Here is a 19018-nt window from a genome sequence, read left to right as displayed (position 1 = left end):
CCGCGGAGACGCCTGCCGGCCTGCAGCGCGCCAGCAGCCGCCGGGGCCGCCGGGGAAGGCGAGGGGGCGGCGGCAGGCCCGAGGCCCCGGGCCCGGGGAGCGGCGGGGCCCGAGGCGCCGGGCAGGGGCGCCCGGCAGCTCCGCGGCGGCGGGCGGGCGGCTCCGCGGCGGTGCGCGCCCCTGGGCGGCCGCGGCGATGGGGTGGGGAGCGGGCAGCGCTGGCGCGCAGCCCATCTGCTCGGCCTTCGGTGCGGAGCGGCCGGGCGTTTGTTATTAGCCTTCACCCCCCCAGCTGGAAGAAAGGCGAGGGGAGGGAAAAAAGGCAGGAAGGGAGAGATTTTTGTCCTTCGCCGGTGCTGCTCTACGTGATAATATGTTTATATGATTAGCTGAGCCCAGGGGTGGGGAGCGGAGGGAGAGGGGGTGGAGATTGGAGGGGGAGGAGGCTGGAGGTGACTCCAGTTCAGAGCCGGCGGAGAGTCTGTGTCAGGACTTCGCAATCCCCAGTCACACACGGAGAGGTGCACGAGCAAAAAGGAGGCTGCGATACAATTCATTGGGATTTTTTTTTTTTTTTGGTGTGTATGTATTGCGTTTTTCCCATTGCTGCGCGCGTTACTAGCTCAGCGCCCGGCGCCCGGCCTCCAGTCGCTGGCGGGGCAGCAGCACCGGGAGGAAGAGGAGAAAATCCGAGGAGGGGCCGGACCCGCACCCCCCCAGAGGCCAGAATGTCATCCCGGGAGATGTAAATCCGGTCGGTGCGAGCGACAGAGACACAGAGGAGGGGGGGTCCATTGTAACATTGTCGAGTTGTTCCCCGCTACTCCTGCTGCTGGCATCGCCTCGGCTTCCCGTCTCCTGATCGTTGCACAGAAAGGACTCCAAAGGCTGGGCACACACACCGCGCGCTGCGCCCGTCGTCCCCTCCATTTCGTTTCTTTTTTTTTTTTTTTTGTAATTTAATCTGATTTTTTTGTGCGTGCGTGCGGGAGCCTGGCTGTATCGTACGTTTCGTGCGGAGCGGAGTGTCGGAAACTGCAGGAAAATGTTGACTTAGCCCCAGAAAAGCCTCCCGGCTGGCTGCTTGGAGGAGAAGCCGCCTTCTGCTCTGCGCTGCCCCAGCCCGCCGAGCCGCAGAGCCAGCTGCCTCCCGCTCCCCGCCCGAGCCCGGCGCTCGCCCGCCCGCTCCCCGCGCCGCCGCCGCCGGAGCGCCGGGACTAACTCCGCCGCGCTCTCCCGCAGCCCTGCGCTCGGCGGGGTGACCCGGCTCGCGGTCCCGCCGCGGCGAGAGATCCCGGCCCGCCTTCGGCTCCCAGACAGAGGTAAGCGGAGCCCCGCGCCGCAGCCTGCCCGCTCGTTTCTGCCGGCGCCTGCTCCTTACTTCTGGCGGTCCCCACCGAGCCGCCGGCGGGGAAACACTTACTTTAGAGTCTGCCTCGCCTGCCGGTGCCCGAGGCCGCTGTCGTCCCCCCCCCACACTCCCGCGGGGGCCGGCGGGCGGGCTGGCGGCCCCCGCCGCCGCCGGAGGAGGCATGTGCCCCTCGGCGAGGCCGCGGCCGTGGGGCGGGAGCAGCGCGGCGCCGCCGCCGACCCGCACGGCCGCTCTCCGCCCGCGCGGAGCCGGACCGGGCCGCCCGCCACCCCCCCCCCCCCGCCGGCCTTCCCCCCCCCCAGCCCTGCGGAGGGGCCTGCGGCAGCCGCGGCGGGTCCCCGCAGCCCCCGCCCGCCGCCGGGTGGCCGCCCCGCCGCGGGGCTGCGGAGCCGGGGGTCCGCCCGCCGAGCAGGCCCCGCCGCGGCTGGGCGCTCCCCGGCGCGCATCGCGCAGCGGGGAAAGTTGCATCCGTTCGGTAAATAATTACCTGTTGCGGGTTTATTTTTGTAACTCAGCCGAGCGTCCGTCCACCAGCCCGTGCGTGCGGGGTGGGGGGGCTTTGGGACGAGGAATAAATTACCCTTTGTCAGCTGTGGAGTGAGAACAACTTTTTTTTTTTTTTTTAATTTCTATTTATTTTCACATGTAGAAATCTGGGGCCATCTGGAGACAGAAAACAGAGTGTGTCATGAGGCACCGTTGCTGTGTCTGGCTCTAAAAATAACATCTTGTTGTTAGTCTGCGCTAGCCCTGCTGGGGTTTGAGCGTGGTTCGTCAGAAAGTAAAGAGATCTGCTGGTGCTCAGGTGTGTTTTTCTTTGCATAGAAATGCCCCTGTGCGCGACGGAAGGAGTCCTGCAGAACAAATGTTCTGCTGTTTGGTTTCCTCAGACGCTCCGGCTCCCTCCTTTTGTTGCTCGCCACGAAAAGAGCTGCCATTTCGCATCATTCTGCGCAAATTGTTTGAATTAATGCAAGTGTGAATTCTTACCGTTTGAAGGAGGGTATTAGCATATCAAAGGTTTCTTAGCTCCGGCTCAATTGAGAAAACTTCAGCTTGTCTTCCATTTGCTTCCAAGCAGAGGCCCAAAGGGCAGTGGGAATTGTAAAGGGGTAAAATGGGGAGGTGGATTTGGGCTATGTTTCTGAACTTTTGCAATTATGCGAGTGAAAAACAAGGTCCCTTCGCTGCAGAGCCCTTGCGAGCGCTCGGACAATTACACTCTGTTGATTAATGGTTTGTTCCGAGGAAAAAAAGTGACCTTTTATGACAGGCACTGTTGCGTGGTTTCTGAGGTCTCCTCTCTGCGAGGGGGATTTAGAAAGCCCTTTCTGCCGCGCTCACGCTCTGGGTATGGCCTACACGTTACTGCGTGCGGGGACTGAATGGGGAAGACCTTCCTAATTACTTCAGAAAACAAATGAAAACTTGTGATAAAAGACCTCTCGATTCCAGACCTTTGAAACAAATATGTTTCCCTCCTTAATGGGTGGGTAGGCTGGAATAATAGATATTTTTATGGAGAGTTTTAAAAGAAGTTTTGATCACCACCGGCCATATGGTTCCATTTCCTTCTTATTCTAGAAAAAGTGAAAACGAGTAATTCTTGTAATCTCATTTAATCTGTGATACTGTGTTTACAAGATAAGTTAATTTGTGGTTAGTATGACCCTATAATAAATAATTTGGAACCAAGTATGGCAGGAGTGCTGTTTTGGTGGCAGTGTAGAACATTTATTGCATTGTAAGTTGTTTTACATGACTGCATATTTGCAGTTTTTTATTCTTTTGTTACTATTTCCTTGAGTCTGAAAGGGGACGTGGCCCGGCCTACCCTTTTATTATCTTTGCAAATCAATATTCATAATCTAGCAACCCAAAAGCCAAGCAAAATCCAGTTATCTGTCAATAAGTTGGGACCTTTTCTAGGGATCAGGTGTTTCTTGGGGACTGTATTCTGGTGTATTATATCTCTGGCAAAAAAGAACTTCCTATGCCTTCCTTGCCTATTCCTTCCTTCCAAACCTTTTACTTGAATGCTCCAGATATTAAAACATACATTTTTTTGTGCTTGTTGGCTTAAGTGCTTGGTATGTAGCATTGTAGCATTTGGTCTGTTTGTGGGGGGTTTTTTGTTTGTTTTGGTTTTTTTTTTTCCTTCTGGCTCTCCATTTGATGGTTTGGGGGGGCTGTCTCTTTTTAAGCCATGAAGTGATGTGCCTTTAGAGTAGGATGTCTTCACTCATGCTTCAATTTCCTTTCATTTAATGAAGGAACTGAGTATATATGGTATGTCTTGGCGAAAAACCCTGCAGTTAATTAAATAATTTATCTAGATTTCTGTTATTCTTAAATGGACATGACCATTTGGGCGTTTTGTAAATAGATGTGTTTAGTGGTCCTAAAATTGCATGTCATTACTTTCAGGTAATTTCAGCAGTTTATTTACCTAATGTCTTCAGCTGTCTGAAGTAGTACCTTTTGGTGGTATAAAAGGAACATATTGATGTAATTGCCATTATCACACTTAAGTTGCTGTTAACTAGTCTGCTTTGAATGCAGAGTGCTATAAAGAAAGCGCATTATCCTTTCAGCTATTAGGGGTAATCTAAAAATTGTCTTGAAAATGTTGGACTTAGGTTTATATGATGGCAACCCCAAATTCAACAAATCTCCAAAGGTAAAAAAAATTGTAGTAGAAGATTTTCAACATGCAGATGACAAAATTGGACCACTTAGAGAAAAATTAATGTGCTGCAGCAGCACTTCAGCTGCCATTTTCAATCACTGTGGGTTACTATGTGTTGGCAACAGCAAAAAACCATAGACATTCAGATAGCTCAGGGAGCTGGTAGTTGGGGGAATCAGGATATTGAATCATGTGGGGTAGAACAAACCAATTACTTCAGGTTTTGACTTGAGAATTTCCAGTAAACATTTTTTTTCTGGCTTTTGGCTCCCCTGCTCATTAATAGACCAACATCAAAGCAGGCAACCAAACTTCCAAATGTTATAAAAACTAATGTAAAGATACAGATCTCACATGTAGTCTTGCAAGTCTTAATTTAAGACAAGCAGTTGGAGTTTTTATTGCTGCAATTTTCACAATCAGCAGAGACATTAACACCAGGCTTCTGGGTGTTTCCCTTCTTAAAATGAGCAAGAGGAGAGCTTTAAAAAAAACCAAAGTTTGCTTAGTTAGTTCTTATTTGATCACTTCATAAGCTTTCTCAATGTTTTACTTATCTCTTATTGCTTTTAATGTGTAAAGTCAGGAAAGGGGGTTACTCAGGAATTCTAGTCTCTAGTAAGGAAGCACCTTATTAAAATTTAAATAAGCAAGGTAGTATAGTCCTAGGAGTTTGTAGTCTTTATGGTTAATAATATGTAATAATATGATTATTTTTATTTCTGAAAATGCAATATGTAGGCATGACATTTTGATTAATATGTATTTTTAAAAATGAAATAGTTATGATGAAGAAAAAATGCTGCAGTCTTGAATGACAGCTTTTTAGAAAGGTCCATAATTTCCAATTAAGGATGTTGGAAAGAGAAGTCTCTAGTTAGGCAAAATATTTATCAAAGTTATATTTGCAATACATTTCTATATAGTGTGTCATAAATTCATACAAATAATAATATCCATCCAATATAAAAAATTGTTTAATGTTTAGAGAGGGTAGAAACATAATCATAAGTTTTTACCGAAATTTGGTCTAAAAAGTTTATGTATTTCTAAGCCCTTGCTCATCCTGTGTCCATCTAAGATGTTGACACACAGTAAGAAAATACTGTGAACTTCTAGTATGGCTCTTGCTGAGGGTAGCACCATGCCTAATAATCATAATGAAGAAAAACCTACCAATAACCACTTGGAGATATTTTATATCAAAAAATGCTCTATGTCTCCTCTGCATTTCCACTGAGGAATATCTGTGGATGACTGGTAATACAAGAACTGGAAGTAACAATTAATGAATTTACCTGGTGAACTGCAAGAGAAGAAGTTAAACTATGTCTGGTGTATAATTGAAATCATATTCATGCATACGTAGACGAGTAGTCAGTTATAAAGCAACATATTTGAGAGCACAGGCTAGTGATATCTATAGTCAGATGTGTTACTTGGAGATAACCACGTTAAACAGGCTCTTTCGAAGCATTTTTTAGGATTGATGTTTGAGATGTACAAAAGCAATTTGAAATTTTAAGAAATTCACCTTTTTAAGTATATATGTACAGCTTTTAGCTGTCTGTTATTTTTTTAAAACCCTCCGTTTGAATCAAGATTTAAACCATCATGGTTGTAATTGGATGTCAAGAAAACTGGAAAAAACAAAAAGCTATTTTAAGGCCATTCTCAATACTCTTAACAATCGTGTTCAATATTTAAATAGTTTTCAAAGATAGCTGCATTGTGTTTCCAACAGTCCTTAAAATAAAAGTAATAGGTGGCTCTGTTGGAATATTGGTAACTTGCGATTTAACGTGAATATATACCTGGTTTAGAAAATACTCCCAGTCTTTATTTAACAAAGATTATTCTTTTTAACATTCTTCATTTAAAAGGTGAAAGATGACAGGCTTAAAGCCCTTTTCAATAGAAAATTTTCTTGGAGTTCATGCTTTTTTCAGCCTGTAATGTACGAGATGTTTCTACAGCATAGGCTGTGAAGATTGTGTCGCTTACTATAAGCGATTTAGTTATAGAAATACAGTTGCTTAATGAATGGTGAGGTATTGCAGCATTCTCTAGATACAAACTGATAGTTAACCAGAAATTGATTCCTTAGGAAAAAAAAAGCCTTCAAATTCAGAATCGTAGCATCTCCAGGTTATGGATTGTTACATTAAATGGAGTATTTCATGGGTTTTAGAAGAATATGTAATCTGCATATGTCATGATTTCTTTCTCTCTTGATTTTCATAAGGTACCGTAGTGATTCAACTTACTCTAGCCTGCTATTTACCCAAATTATTTAGAAGGGCATAATAATCAAAAATATTGCAGCCTGACTGAAGCAAGCACAGTGCTTAACACCTGCAGGTAGAGTGCAGTCTCCAACAAAATGCTATTGATTGTTATCCTGGCACAAAGCAAGCTTAAATACAGTTTGCTTAATTACAACAAAAATTCGTTTTTATGAGTAAGGTACTTCATGTTTGGGGAATGTTTTGTGTGTTGTCTGCTAAGTAAAATCCCATCACACTTGTATAAATTTGTTCAATTATCAGAGCAGCTAAGAGGAGGGGAAAAAAAAAATCAATTTACCCTGAAAAGCACCAGAAATAAGATTACCTTGGCTAGTAGGAACTTGCCAGCACTGTCTAAATTGCTTAATATTATCAAACGTTGCCATTTTTCATGTTCAGTAAGAAGGATATTGACTATTCTACATGTCCAGGTCTGCTATTTGGCTATTTCTTTATAAGGTATAAGCATGTCTTATTTTTATTCCTACAATAGCAGTTACAGATAAATCGGAGGATCTAACAATAACTTTATAAAATAGATGGAATAATACCATTCACTGGAGAAATAGTATTTACTTGAGATAAGTGATCACAACTAGTTTTTTCTCTTGTTGTTCTTCTAACAGACAAATGTAAATACCTTAGCAGACATTTCAGAGTGAAAGGCAAGAGATAAAATGTAATTACTTTTCAGGGTGGTCCTGACGATGCCCGTGTTCTTGTCTGTAATACAAAAAAAAAAAATCTTTGCTCATCACCTCGGAATATGAAGGCCATTGTTACTTCTGAATATAAAAATATTTTCTGATTTTTAATGTTGACCTCAGTATTTATCTTTAGCTCTTCTTTGTAAGCTGGAATCCTTATAGCCGTAAATTCTAGTCACTGCTATCCAACCGAGCATTTAATAGAGCACCTAATGGACTCTGCTCCTGTATTTTTCTTGAATGCATAACATCTTGCTTCATTCAGTCACCAAAACTAACTTTGCTACAAGGACAGGCAACACGACAAGTTAGAATCAATGGACCATTTGTAGGTCACAAAGTCAGTTTACTGGAATTTCAGAGGAAACTGGTTGAAAAGAGAGGACAAATGTCACTTTGAATAGAGATGTTTAAATCAGACTTCTGCCTTAGGGTAAAATTTAGGTCTGTTGTAGCCTAGATGTAATGTCTCCCTCTACAGAGCACAGCATTAATCATGGCTTGACAAGTGATCATGGGCTGAGAAAAATAGGGCCTGTCTTGGTTGTGTGGGTTTTTTTTTTTAATCTTAATCTCTTAGGAGCACATTATAAACACTAACATTTACACAAAAAGATTTAAGTATCAGTGTCTGTGTTTCAGTAGTGAAAGTAGCTAGCTTCAGAGAAAATCTAGTTAGAGCTAATAAGAAGCTACTTAGGTTTCTTACATAGATGCAATATTAAGAATACTTTCCTTTTAACGTAATGCAGTTTTTTGTCATAGGAGAGTTATCTTATGCCATTTCCTCATACAAATATGGTAGAGTCTAGGTCTGCTTGTTTTGTCCCTTGCTGTACTAAATAACTCTGAAATGACTGTCTTTTCACTTTAACAGTGTTTTACCATGTGTTTACCACCCAAGGAAGATACTTCCTTTTGCTCAAGTGGCAATACAGGGAAAAAGTGGAACAGTTTTTAAAATGTAATGTAGATTGACTTGACACTGGTCAATGTATATGAGGTTTTTTTATACTATGCTTGTATTTTAATGATGTGTTACTTGGCCGCAATAAGCTACAAAAGCTGGAACGAAATAACAGGAATGAAGACTGTTATTTAAGATCCTGGTTTCTGATACTGTACAAATAAAAGTGTGTTTAATATGTTAATTCTTAAATTAGGGATGCCTTGATGCATAGGTGAGGTGTAGGGAGTGTTCATACCTTTTATGGTAAAGAAGATTGGTAAAGAAGGAATTTTTCGTATTTCTTGGGCTTCTTTGCTGCTTTCTGTGGTGAGGACAGCGTAGGGAGCAGCTGAGCGCTCAACGTGCACCGCTGCTAGAGAGGTGTAGCCCCTTAATGGACCGTTAGATTTGTATCTGCAACTGTTGAAAAATAGATAATAGCAGCAAAGTAGCAGCAAGACAATTTATCACTGGAGAATTGTGCTTTAAAAATTAGGCTACTTCTGTTTATTTAGTTGCCTCTGGATGTGATAAAATCCCAAATCTCTCATTTAGGGTAGTCTGCTGCTTTCCTTTGTGCCCTCTGTTGGTGTTTTCCTATCAGTCGACACCTCACACCGATTATTGCTCTGAATCTGGATGACAGAATAATCTAACGCCGATTACTGTTAAAAATTGTTTCTGGCAGCTGGGGCGGGGATGACCGACCTTGTTTCTGACTATCATCCTTGCTTTGCTGTTGATGGGATCTGGTGTAAATAGAGATCCTTACTCTGAAATTAGTGCTGCAGCGTGGAGAGAGATCACATGCCAGAAGGAGACTTTAGTTCACTTTCCATATAGTCTCTTACAGTATCATATTTGTCATTTTTTACGGCATAGCAGTCTACACCGGTGTGAACAGTGTTCAGAAACAATTCCCTCACAATAGGCAGCGTCGCTTCTAAATAAAGTGACATTTCAAGAAAAGATTCCCGAGAACAAGTTCTGCTGTTGACTCTGCATTTCTCTGGCAAATTCCCGATTCCAGTGTTGATGGTAGGCAGAATTCTTTTAATCTGATCCAGGCGTCATTTATTCATTCTTCTAAGCTTAATTTAGACTTTTTCTATGCGAAGTGACCGATTTGGAAAACTTTGCTTTCCCAGAATGAATAATGGTTGCATCTTCAGTTTGAAGAGAGTGAATGTTCTCCAGAAGACCAATTCATAACTATTTCGTTGGTAAATTTGTCATTTAAATATTGAAGGGCAGTGTCTCCTTCAGCTTTGATGTACTTCAGTCTAATAGGTATTTCTTAAACGCAGACTGTCAGTCGGTGAGGCTGATTCTCGTGTAAATCAGTATGAAGTGCTTAAAGGAGAGAAGGTGCCTCCGCAGTTGAGGTGTATTCCTGTCTGAGCTGCTGTGCCAGGAAAATGGTCTGAGCCTGGGAGTTGTGTTAGAGAGGGAGGGGAGTTGCAGGCTGACATAATTTGAAAGTGAGAAGAAATCCTTTCGCCCTTCAGGCAATAATCTTACCCGCTGCTTGAATAGCGCATCATCTCTCCAAAATGTTAGAGGTTTTTTTTTTTTTTCCCCTGCTTGCTTTACTTCCTCATTCTTTCCCTCATTTGAGGAGGTATATAATAGTATCTGATAATAACCGCTTGTAGATCCAACTGGTAAATATATTCCAGCAGCAAAGAAGAGCTCTGTATGCAGCAGTCTCATCATCTTGAAGTGAACACCCCAAATTTGTCCTACATTTGTCCCATGTAATGACCGTAGCCATACTAGAATATTATGAGTCTATTTCCACTGTATTTTTTTTTAAAGCTGACATTGAAACCTTGAAAGGTTATATTTTGGAGTTTATTTTTCCAGTGAAAATTAAAGTCACACAGGGCATATGTGACTTTATGCCCTATGCATATGCATTTATTTTGTGAGTATTCTTCATGAGTCTAATGGCATTACTTGCAGAAGTAAAGAAAGTGGGATTTGGCTCTGTAAGAGAAACAAAACCACAGGCATACTTTCATTCTTTCCATGTTAGAAGAGAAATTAATGTTGCCTGATGGCTTCCCAGTTTTTTGAGTCTGTGCTAAAGGTTAGATAGGACAAAGGCTTAATTTTGATCTGCTTAATATTTATAGCTTCATTCATTGAAGCTTTTTCCCATTTGCGTTGAAGGGATTTTTATCTAGAAAGCTCATGCTATTACGGCGAAAAAACTTAAGACATCTTAAGGTAAGGGTAATGTCTTTTGGAGGAAAAGCAGTTTACCTCCAATTGGATGAAAACTACATTGTTACTTCATAATTTGATATAAATTGATAGAGGCTTTTTTAATTTTCAAGGTAACTTACCATTCAGTTCAATTGCTTTTTAAACTTCGGCAGAGTGCATGTGTAATTGTATCCGAAAGTGGCATTGGGTTTTATCTCCCAGCAGTAAATAGAATGAGGGATGCTGCTGTTTGTTTGTTTTTGGGTTAGGGAGATACATCAGATAGGATGAATTTGTTTTCTTGTTTGGGTGGTCTTTCATTTCTGTTTGGTTCTGGGTAAGCAGAGCAATTATTTTTTCTTTTTCTTTTTCTTCTCTTTTTTTTTTTTCCCTGTCCTGAAAGCATTTAGGTGACTTTGAAAAAGAAAGCTGTGTATTCTGATACAGGAAAGACTAAAGCTGAATGTTTTAACTTTTCTGAGGGGACAAGAAGAGACACGGAGCTGAAAAAAAAAAATGTTTTCTGTGTTAACTCCTTATGTCAGATAACATTGGAGAAGGATTTCTGGGGGAGTTTCTTTAAAATGATGACCGATTATTTGGGTTCCTATGCCGGTTGTTACCCACATTTTTCACATATTTTTGCTCATTCTTCTTATTACCTGCAGAGGGAGCTTGTATATGAGATAATCAGAGTAATCAAGGCATTCAGGGCTGAATTGTTTCCAGTAAGTACAATTTCATTTCACAGTGCCTTCTCTGTTACACAGAGCAGAAAGGCTCTGCAAGATAGCTTTTAAAAAGGCTGCCCATCAGTAACAGTAAATAACAATGGGCAAAAATTTTAAAACGTCAGTAAGCAAAAGCTGACTTTAGAAACACTTCGTATTTCAAAGAAGTGCCTTTTTATTGAAAGTTTAAAAAGGAACCAAGGAAAACAATTCTTGCATGTCGAAGTGCAAGAGGACAGTTTTGGTACTCTGTATGACGGGAAGCATAAACTGTCTTCTCTGATTCTAAAAATGTCACGTCAGCATGAGAGAGACAACACAGTACTTTCAGGTCTTCGGTACATCTCGTGCAGTGTAATGTGCTAGCCAAAAAGCAATAGGTAAGTCTTTTCTATTTACGCAAGCAGTGTTATGAATCATAATCAAGGTGATTGCAGATGCAAGGCTAACTCTTAATTTTGCCTTTTCTCTATCATAAAATATAAAAAGGTGAATGAATTTCATCCAAATAAAATTGAGGAATTCATACAGTTGGACTAAAGCAAGCAAACAGTGGTAAGGATTGCTGTCTTAAGCTTTAGAAAAATATTGACAACAAAGAGCAAGGAGTATCATAGCCTAAGTTTATTTGTAAATTGTAACTTACAAACTAGCTTGAAGAATCAGAAATACTTATTTTAAATAGTGATTTTCCTTAATCTAGCACAATGAAATAAATGATCTGGTGTATTGCAGGTTTTATAATTTGTATTTTAGTTATCTGGATGGTGAAAGTGTATGATCCTTCAAAAAGTTAAGACTTCAGAGAAGAAAATAATTCATTTATAATACAGTTGTGCTTGCTGAGGAAGAAGCATAATAGATGGTACTTAGATGAATTGTGTACTTTTTATCTCTGGAAAAATGGTGGCAATCATTTTACTTTAAAATATTTCAGTAAATTTAAAGATGATTTGCTATGATGCTGTTAGGAAATAAAGCAGTATGCATGCACATTCCATAAAACAGAAACAGCTCTCCGTAACATGCTCTCCTGTAATAAATCTGCCACATAAATTGGTTTGAGAGTTGATTTTTTTTTTTGTTAGTTTAAACAAACAGAACTTTAAACTTAACATATGTTCAGCCTAACATAGTCCTTAGTTTGGATTCTCTTTTTAAACACCAGGAAAGATTTACCATATCTAAAAGAGCAGCAACTTGGTGTCGATTTATTATTTATACTGGCTAATCCTTGCTAATGTGAAAAGTCAGCTTGTTATTGTAACACCAAATGGCCCTCTAAGTAGGGAAACAGTTAAGTAGATCTCCTGTAATAGGTTGTTGTCTAATAAAGAGATTTATGGTATTGGCAAAGGCTATTGTATAGGTATTACCCTCTCACAGCATGATCATGTATTATCTTAACAACTCAGTGCCACATTTATGTTGAGCATTTTCATAACAGGGTAAGAATATTAGCCACAGCAATTACACTCCAATAGGATTATAATGGTAAGATTTACAGAAAATATATAAATGATGTCTTTCGTAGAGATTTTGGTAGGTGCTGGGAGTTGAAAAGTTGCATCATCCTTTTTGCATGGGAAAATACTAATGTATTAGTCATGATGAAGAAAGAGAGGTTTGTTAATTTAATCTTGTTGAGGAATTATGGGGAGGCAATGGACATAATCTTTCTTTACACAATGTGTCTTTTTCTTTCCCGGCAAGGTAAGGATGTTTCAGAAATTCCATTCCGTGGAGATTGCCGTACAATATGAAAATCAAGATGTATATGTAACTTTAATTCTGTTGTGAGGATAATACAGCTGGGATTAAGATATATTTTTTCACACTCTTGTATTTTGAAGGTAGAACAATGGTAATTTACTTGCTACATTGGAAGAGCCTGCTTGAAGAAAATCATGTTACTTTGTTTTAGCCGTAGCGTAACACATGTTTTCTGTTTCATTAGCACCAGGTTTTTATGGTGATAAGTAACTTAGATACTTTTAAAAATTACTACAAGCAACAAAAGTGACAATAATGTCATACTTGTACAGTTTTCATGTAAGTGACATTCAAGCTGTTCCTTAATTCTTAAAATTTTCCATCTGTTTTTTTAAAAAACAAAAAAAGTGAGACATTAATACTCACTTACTTGGCAGAAGCAATGTACCAGTCACATTTAATAAAACTAATTATGTTTTATCAATAAAAAACACTTTACGGGGACTGATTGAACAAAGTACCTTAGGTTATATAGTCATTTATGAATAACTGCATTGAGTAGAATAGCAGTCTGAATGGCAAAGTGTTTTTGCCATACCTTGCAAATTTGCAAGGTATTTACCTATCATTTGCCAATGATACCTTGAGGTATAATTCAGTAAATACTGGAATAATGAGTCTTTAAACAAACAAAATACCTCTCTTTCCCTGATTTACTGTAAAAAAATCATAATTAGGTCATTCCAAATTAAGAAAATGTATAGATGGCAATTCTTACTGTAGAAGAATTTTCCAATATATGTTCCATGCGTTGTACATGTGCATGGATAGTATTAGTTAAATTTGTAAGACATGATATTTCCTGGATGTTTTGGATTAATTCTAGGTACAAGACTTTATGTAGAAAGATCCTGTACCCATCTGTTTTAAATTGTTGTTGATTACCAGAAGAAAGATACACCTGTTTCTTTTAACATGAAATATTCCACTTCTGAAAATGTGCTGATAGAAGGTAATGTTGCACACAGGTTTAAATGTTTTCTGGTGGATTACTGGAAAAGAACTGGGGCCTCAAAACTGCATTAAACAACGAATATTCAAAACTCCATTATTTTTGTAATCATGGTAGCAATGTATGACTTCATCTGTCATCAGTGACTCATGCATCTTGTATTTACACAACTAGAGCAAAATTCTGGAGCTTTGTCTTTAGTCTTGTGTTCAGAACAAGAATTATGACCCGAAGAATAACATTTTCTATTTTAGAAAACCTCCTGTAGGTTCTTAGATTGGCTTCACACTTCATTCATTTTGAACTGTGGAAAACGATTGTATCTTTTGTCTGTAACCAAAAAGAAAACACAAAAGGACGAATGTTACCCCCTGATGAATGTGGAGCTCCAACCGATTTAAGAGCGTGAACTGTGACTGCATTGTTGAGGGCAGTGCTTGGCTCGTATACCCTAACTAAGAAGAAGCCAGTACTTGGAATAAAAGGGTGAAGAGTGCATAAAAAGTCAATAAGAGGTAAAGCATTTTTATCAGTGCTTGAAATATTACAATTATTTCTAATTATTTAGAAAGTATTAAAAATAGGTTACAGTGGATTTGTTTTACACATATTTGTAATTTTAAAAATTTTCTAATGTTTTAGAAGACAATTTCTGTGTTTGAAAGAAGAAAATATATGCAGAAATAGTCTGACCAAATTATTATCCTTATGTGCTCCCCTGAAACATTTTTGGAATGTATATATTACTGTAAGATAAAGATTAACCATTTTTCTTTTTGGACAGACCCCGTAATGAATGGCTTCTTAAAATTAGTATTCTTCTGTTTGCAAGACAATAAATCAAAGCACAAATCCACACTATAGTCATTTTACTTGTAGTGTGCATTAAAAATGAAGCCACACTAAGTCATACTTAACTGCCCACAGACAGCTAACCCTGAAGAAGGGATAAGTCTGTCTTTTTTTTTTTTCCCTTCCCCTGTCTTTTTTATTATTATTTATATCTCTCTGTTCCAACAGCAGTGTTGTTATGACTAATAAAGCTTTTGTATTTGGCAAATGGGACGCAAGTAATCAGCAGTTCTTGGCTCATGACTGAAAAATCTGCCGAACAGAGCACATAAAACCAGTATAACTTTTGAAGTATACCTGTGAATGAAATTCTTCCTTATACTTCTGTCACCTCTACAGAAATCATATATTTTTACTACATCTTCACTTCTAATGATATTATTTCTGATTATAGTGATACCTACAGCAGTGTTTGGAGAGTGGCATGATTAGGTACCGTTTTCAGCCTGCTTCTGAACATATAGCCCTTTGATTTTTTTCTTTTTTTTTTAGAGATAGTAATATAGTGACTTACAGTGAAATCAGCATCTGTCTATTACCTATCTAATTAATGGCCAATTTAAAGGTTTGGTTTATTTTAGTTATATTCAGCTTAATTTTTTGTCCAGCTTTGACTGATCTTTGCATGTGATAGATTGCTAAGATCCTGTAGACAATACATTTCTTAGTTCTTGTGTATTTTTCACAGAAAATCACTCGATATATGAAACAATTATTTAAAACAATTCTTTTTGTTCAATATAGATTTATATGTTAAAAAAAAAAGTTACCAAAGTCCTATATGTTAATTGAAGGAAAGTCAAATAAATGAAAATTTTATCGTAGGTCTGCTGGAAGATAGCCAGTAGATTATTTCTGTTTATATTTTAAATAGATACGTAATAACCGATACACCAAATAAAGCTGCAGCATTAACAGATTATTAAAACTAATCAGTAAGGATTTATGAAGAATACATGGGGCAGTAGGAAAATTCGTCGCTGTTTCAGTGCTATGGTTAAGCAGTTTGCACAACTGCGTTCACGACTTCAGCACAGTTGAGAGATACGATTAAAATTTCCTCAATCACTTAATTACAGCCATTATTTAAGTTACCTAAAAGAGCAACTGTTCAGGTCTTGTACATGTAGGAAATATTAGCTGCTGCTAAACCAACTGAGCAAATATGCTCGGTGGAGTTTTATTATGGCTCACAAATGGTACAAAGAGGTAGCTCCTGGCGTTGTGCTCTAAAATTCACTCAAGTCCATCTGACCATTGAACAAGTTGTGGTTTTACTGCAGTGTTAGTGAAAAACTGTGAATGCCGATGCGTATAAGATGTTTCCATCAAAAAACTAAACCCCCAAAAATCAGGAGCACCTTTTTTACAGTAGGCTTGTGATTTGGAGCTCTGTGGTGACGTGGGCCGATACGTAACTGTTGTCATCCTGCGTGCAACCGTGGTCTCCGTCATGGCTGCCGCTCGGGTCTGGGAAAGTAGGAGTCTTTCTGTGCTGCAAATCCAAATTCGTGGCTAGATTCTTTCAGTTGCTTCATAAGAAAACAAAGGTGTAATTAGGACTAATTTAGCTAATCATCATGAACTGGAGTTAGTCACATCTGCCCTTCCCCCTCAAAAATTGCCTGTGATATAAAAGTGCGATCGTTGTGAGATGCAAGAGGGGAGTGTTGTGTGCGCTGTCTGCGGATGAAGATCCTCGGAAACCAGGTTTGTCCTTTTTCTGTTACTCAGTCAAAAAGTCAAAATCTCCATTTTAATGAAGACATTTCAAAGAACAGATGGGTTGAGAAAGATACTGTATTTCTTTACATGCTCCTTCCTTTTAAACATGGAAGAACCCTTAGGCTATAAATTAAAGGGTATTTTACCCTGTGTAGTTGATCTCAGGCTGCCCAGTAGCAATGAAGAGTTAAAGTTTAAAAAAAAAAGAGTTGTAAATGGCTTGGTGGTTTCATGCTTTTCAGTCTGTGGTTATCTTATGTCCCCCTCATGTCCTATTTTGTCAATATTTTCCTTTCACCTAAGAACTATAGCAAGTGGGAGGAAAAGTAACTTGAAAGAATATAATTATGCCAGAGATGCATTTTCATGTGGGAACCTTTATAATGCCTTCATGTAAATGACATTCACTATGGAAACCGTAAGAGCACTTATGAGCAGAAAGGTTCATCGTGTGCTCCATGGGAAACGCCGATTTGCTGCTCTCTTTTCCCGGAACGGGCCCATGCGTGTGCGGGGCTGGGGGAGGCTTCCGCCACGCTCCCCGTCCAGGGCTGCAGGTGAACGGCGCGGGGCCCCTTGGAAGCTTGTGGGAGCGTCTTGAGTAACGGCGTGTCCGGAGTCTGGGCAGTTTTACGAATGGGTAGGAAATGGAGCCACCTTAGAGGATAATTGTATTTTGCATTTTTAATTCTTGCTTGGTAGGTTGTTCCTTTTTTTTTTTTTTTTTTTTTTTAATCAGTGTGCTCACTGACATTCATTTTCACTTAATGCCTGCTTCTGGAGGGGGAACCTACAACAGAATAGCTTTAAGATCAAAAAGCCCTCAGAGTTGTGTTGACGAACGTCATTAAGCAGTGCAGCACAGTACATGGCACAAAGTACTCCAGTGCATACTTGGAGCAGCAGAGTACCCCTGCCTGGGTCACTGGCGATGCTCGTAGCTTTGCTGGTTGGATTCCGGGGTTGTGGCTCCTAGAGTCCAGGTTTTTTAACCCAGAACAAGGAGAGATGTAGATTTATTTATTTCAAAGGCTTCGTATTTGTAAGCTTGTTGATGATTCTTGTAAAATTTAAAATTGTTCTGTGATGTTTGTTACTATCCCCACCACATTCTTAAAAATTAATCGTCTTGTTGAATAGTGTTTCCCAATCAGCTTGAATTATTGATGTTTTGGTCCTTAGTAGAAGGGCAGTGGTACTTTTCCTCCCATACCACAGCCTGTTCAACCCCAGCTTAATGAGTTATATCCCAGTACCTGTAATAGAATAACAACATGAAAAAAAATCGTAATTATGGCTTATTGAATGGGGCTCAAAATGAAAAGTGGGAAATGGACTTTTGTGTAAGTTCAGGCTTTAAGAAATTGGTGCTTTGTGAGTGTTGAAGCAATCGGTACCTGCTGTTTGGAAGTTAAAGCTGTTAGTGGTCATTGCAAGATAAATAACTTCCTAGAGAGGAATGCAACATTTAGTAGTATATTTAAATATTTGAAAGTATTTAACTGAATACATTTTTAGTCTTACCTATTCTTAGAGACTGTGTTTTTTATAAATATTTTTGAAAGTGAATGAAATAGTAAAAAAAGTTGAACAATAGTAAATTAACATCTGCTCATGAATGTGTGTATGCTTGAGTACATGTTATGTCTCAGTATTTATTAATCTGGTACTTTTTCATTGAAAACATGAAGCGTCCAGGTTATCATGTGATAAAATTGTGAGGCAGATCAGGAGAAGAGACACTTGTCCAGAGTCACAGATGAAGGTCCCTGCCAGCCAGGAAGAGCCTGGTTTCCTTCGTTCTGCTCTCAGCCAGCTGGACTGTACGTGTACATGTTCTAGTTAGTAAATAACAACACCGTGGAAAAGCTAAAAAGTGATGTTTACTTAACTGTTCTAAAATAATACTGTAACAGTGAATTTGGTTTTTATTTTGGTGGCCAGAAATCATTGGGGTGAAATGTCTGGCTGTTGAAATCTTACGCTGTGCTTGCTGTGAGGTCTTCTTGTATCGTACACCATGTTAATCTTGGGTTAGATATTTTTATTTTTAGAAGATCTATAAAGTTGCTATTTTTAGGTCAAAAACGTCAAATCACCTTCTGACTGAAGAGATATTAAAATAAAACTGAGTACCTTCTAGAGAGTATGTTGATAACCAGGCAGTGTCAGGTGAAGCGTTCTGTCATGCCTCCGTCTGTCACTTCTTACGTATCCGAGAAGATGGGCCTTTAGGTTGGGGGTTTTTTTTTTCCTTTCCATTTTTGTCTGTGTTATTCATCCTCCTGTCTTTCTTTGTCTCTTCTTCCAGAAATAAAACTCAGTTCAGCCCAATAGTGACCCATAAATAAACTGTACATTTATTACTGTCACAACCTCTTCTGGACTTGATTTTTAAACAAAAAAAATTGCCCAGAATGTGCAATAGTTGTGTTGAAATCCTGGTCAGCTTTTTTTAATTGTTAATATTATTCTGGCACTGTAAAATCATCAGTCATTTATAGGCTATGATTACTTGCAGAACAGTGAATGTTTCTTAATAATTGTACGCAGGTAGACATGCAGACATGCATCTCATCGCAGGTGTGTGCTGGCCCCTTTTGTAACATTTAGTGCCAGTGTTCTCTTTCTCTGTCTCCGTGTTTATTACTGCCTTGACTCTTCAAACAGATTCATGGCTTCTGATGCAGATTGGTGGGCTTTTCATATGGATTAAAAAGCGAAGAGTTGCAGTTAGCGTAGCTTGCGTTTGTGTTCCAAACAGAAAGT

At 39.7% G+C, this 19018-nt stretch overlaps 1 protein-coding gene across 8 annotated transcripts in view; it reads left to right on the top strand.

Annotated features, from left to right (window-relative positions):
- Positions 1 to 485: 485 nt before the first annotated feature.
- ADGRL2 (adhesion G protein-coupled receptor L2) overlaps positions 486 to 19018 on the top strand; it is a 163169-nt gene continuing 144636 nt past the window's right edge. For 7 of the 8 annotated variants that reach the window (XM_075508504.1, XM_075508503.1, XM_075508501.1 and 4 more), the window contains exon 1: positions 1026 to 1322. The gene's annotated coding sequence lies outside the window, so the exon portion shown is untranslated. Of the gene's footprint in view, positions 755 to 1025; positions 1323 to 19018 lie in introns of those variants that run through there. The other variant, XM_075508502.1, reaches the window with a different exon arrangement.

This window comes from Mycteria americana, chromosome 7, assembly GCF_035582795.1.
Source record: "Mycteria americana isolate JAX WOST 10 ecotype Jacksonville Zoo and Gardens chromosome 7, USCA_MyAme_1.0, whole genome shotgun sequence".
Classification (NCBI taxonomy): Eukaryota; Metazoa; Chordata; class Aves; order Ciconiiformes; family Ciconiidae; genus Mycteria; species Mycteria americana.
The sequence above is the reverse complement of the archived record's forward strand: the minus strand, read 5'-3'. Positions and strand labels throughout refer to the sequence as shown.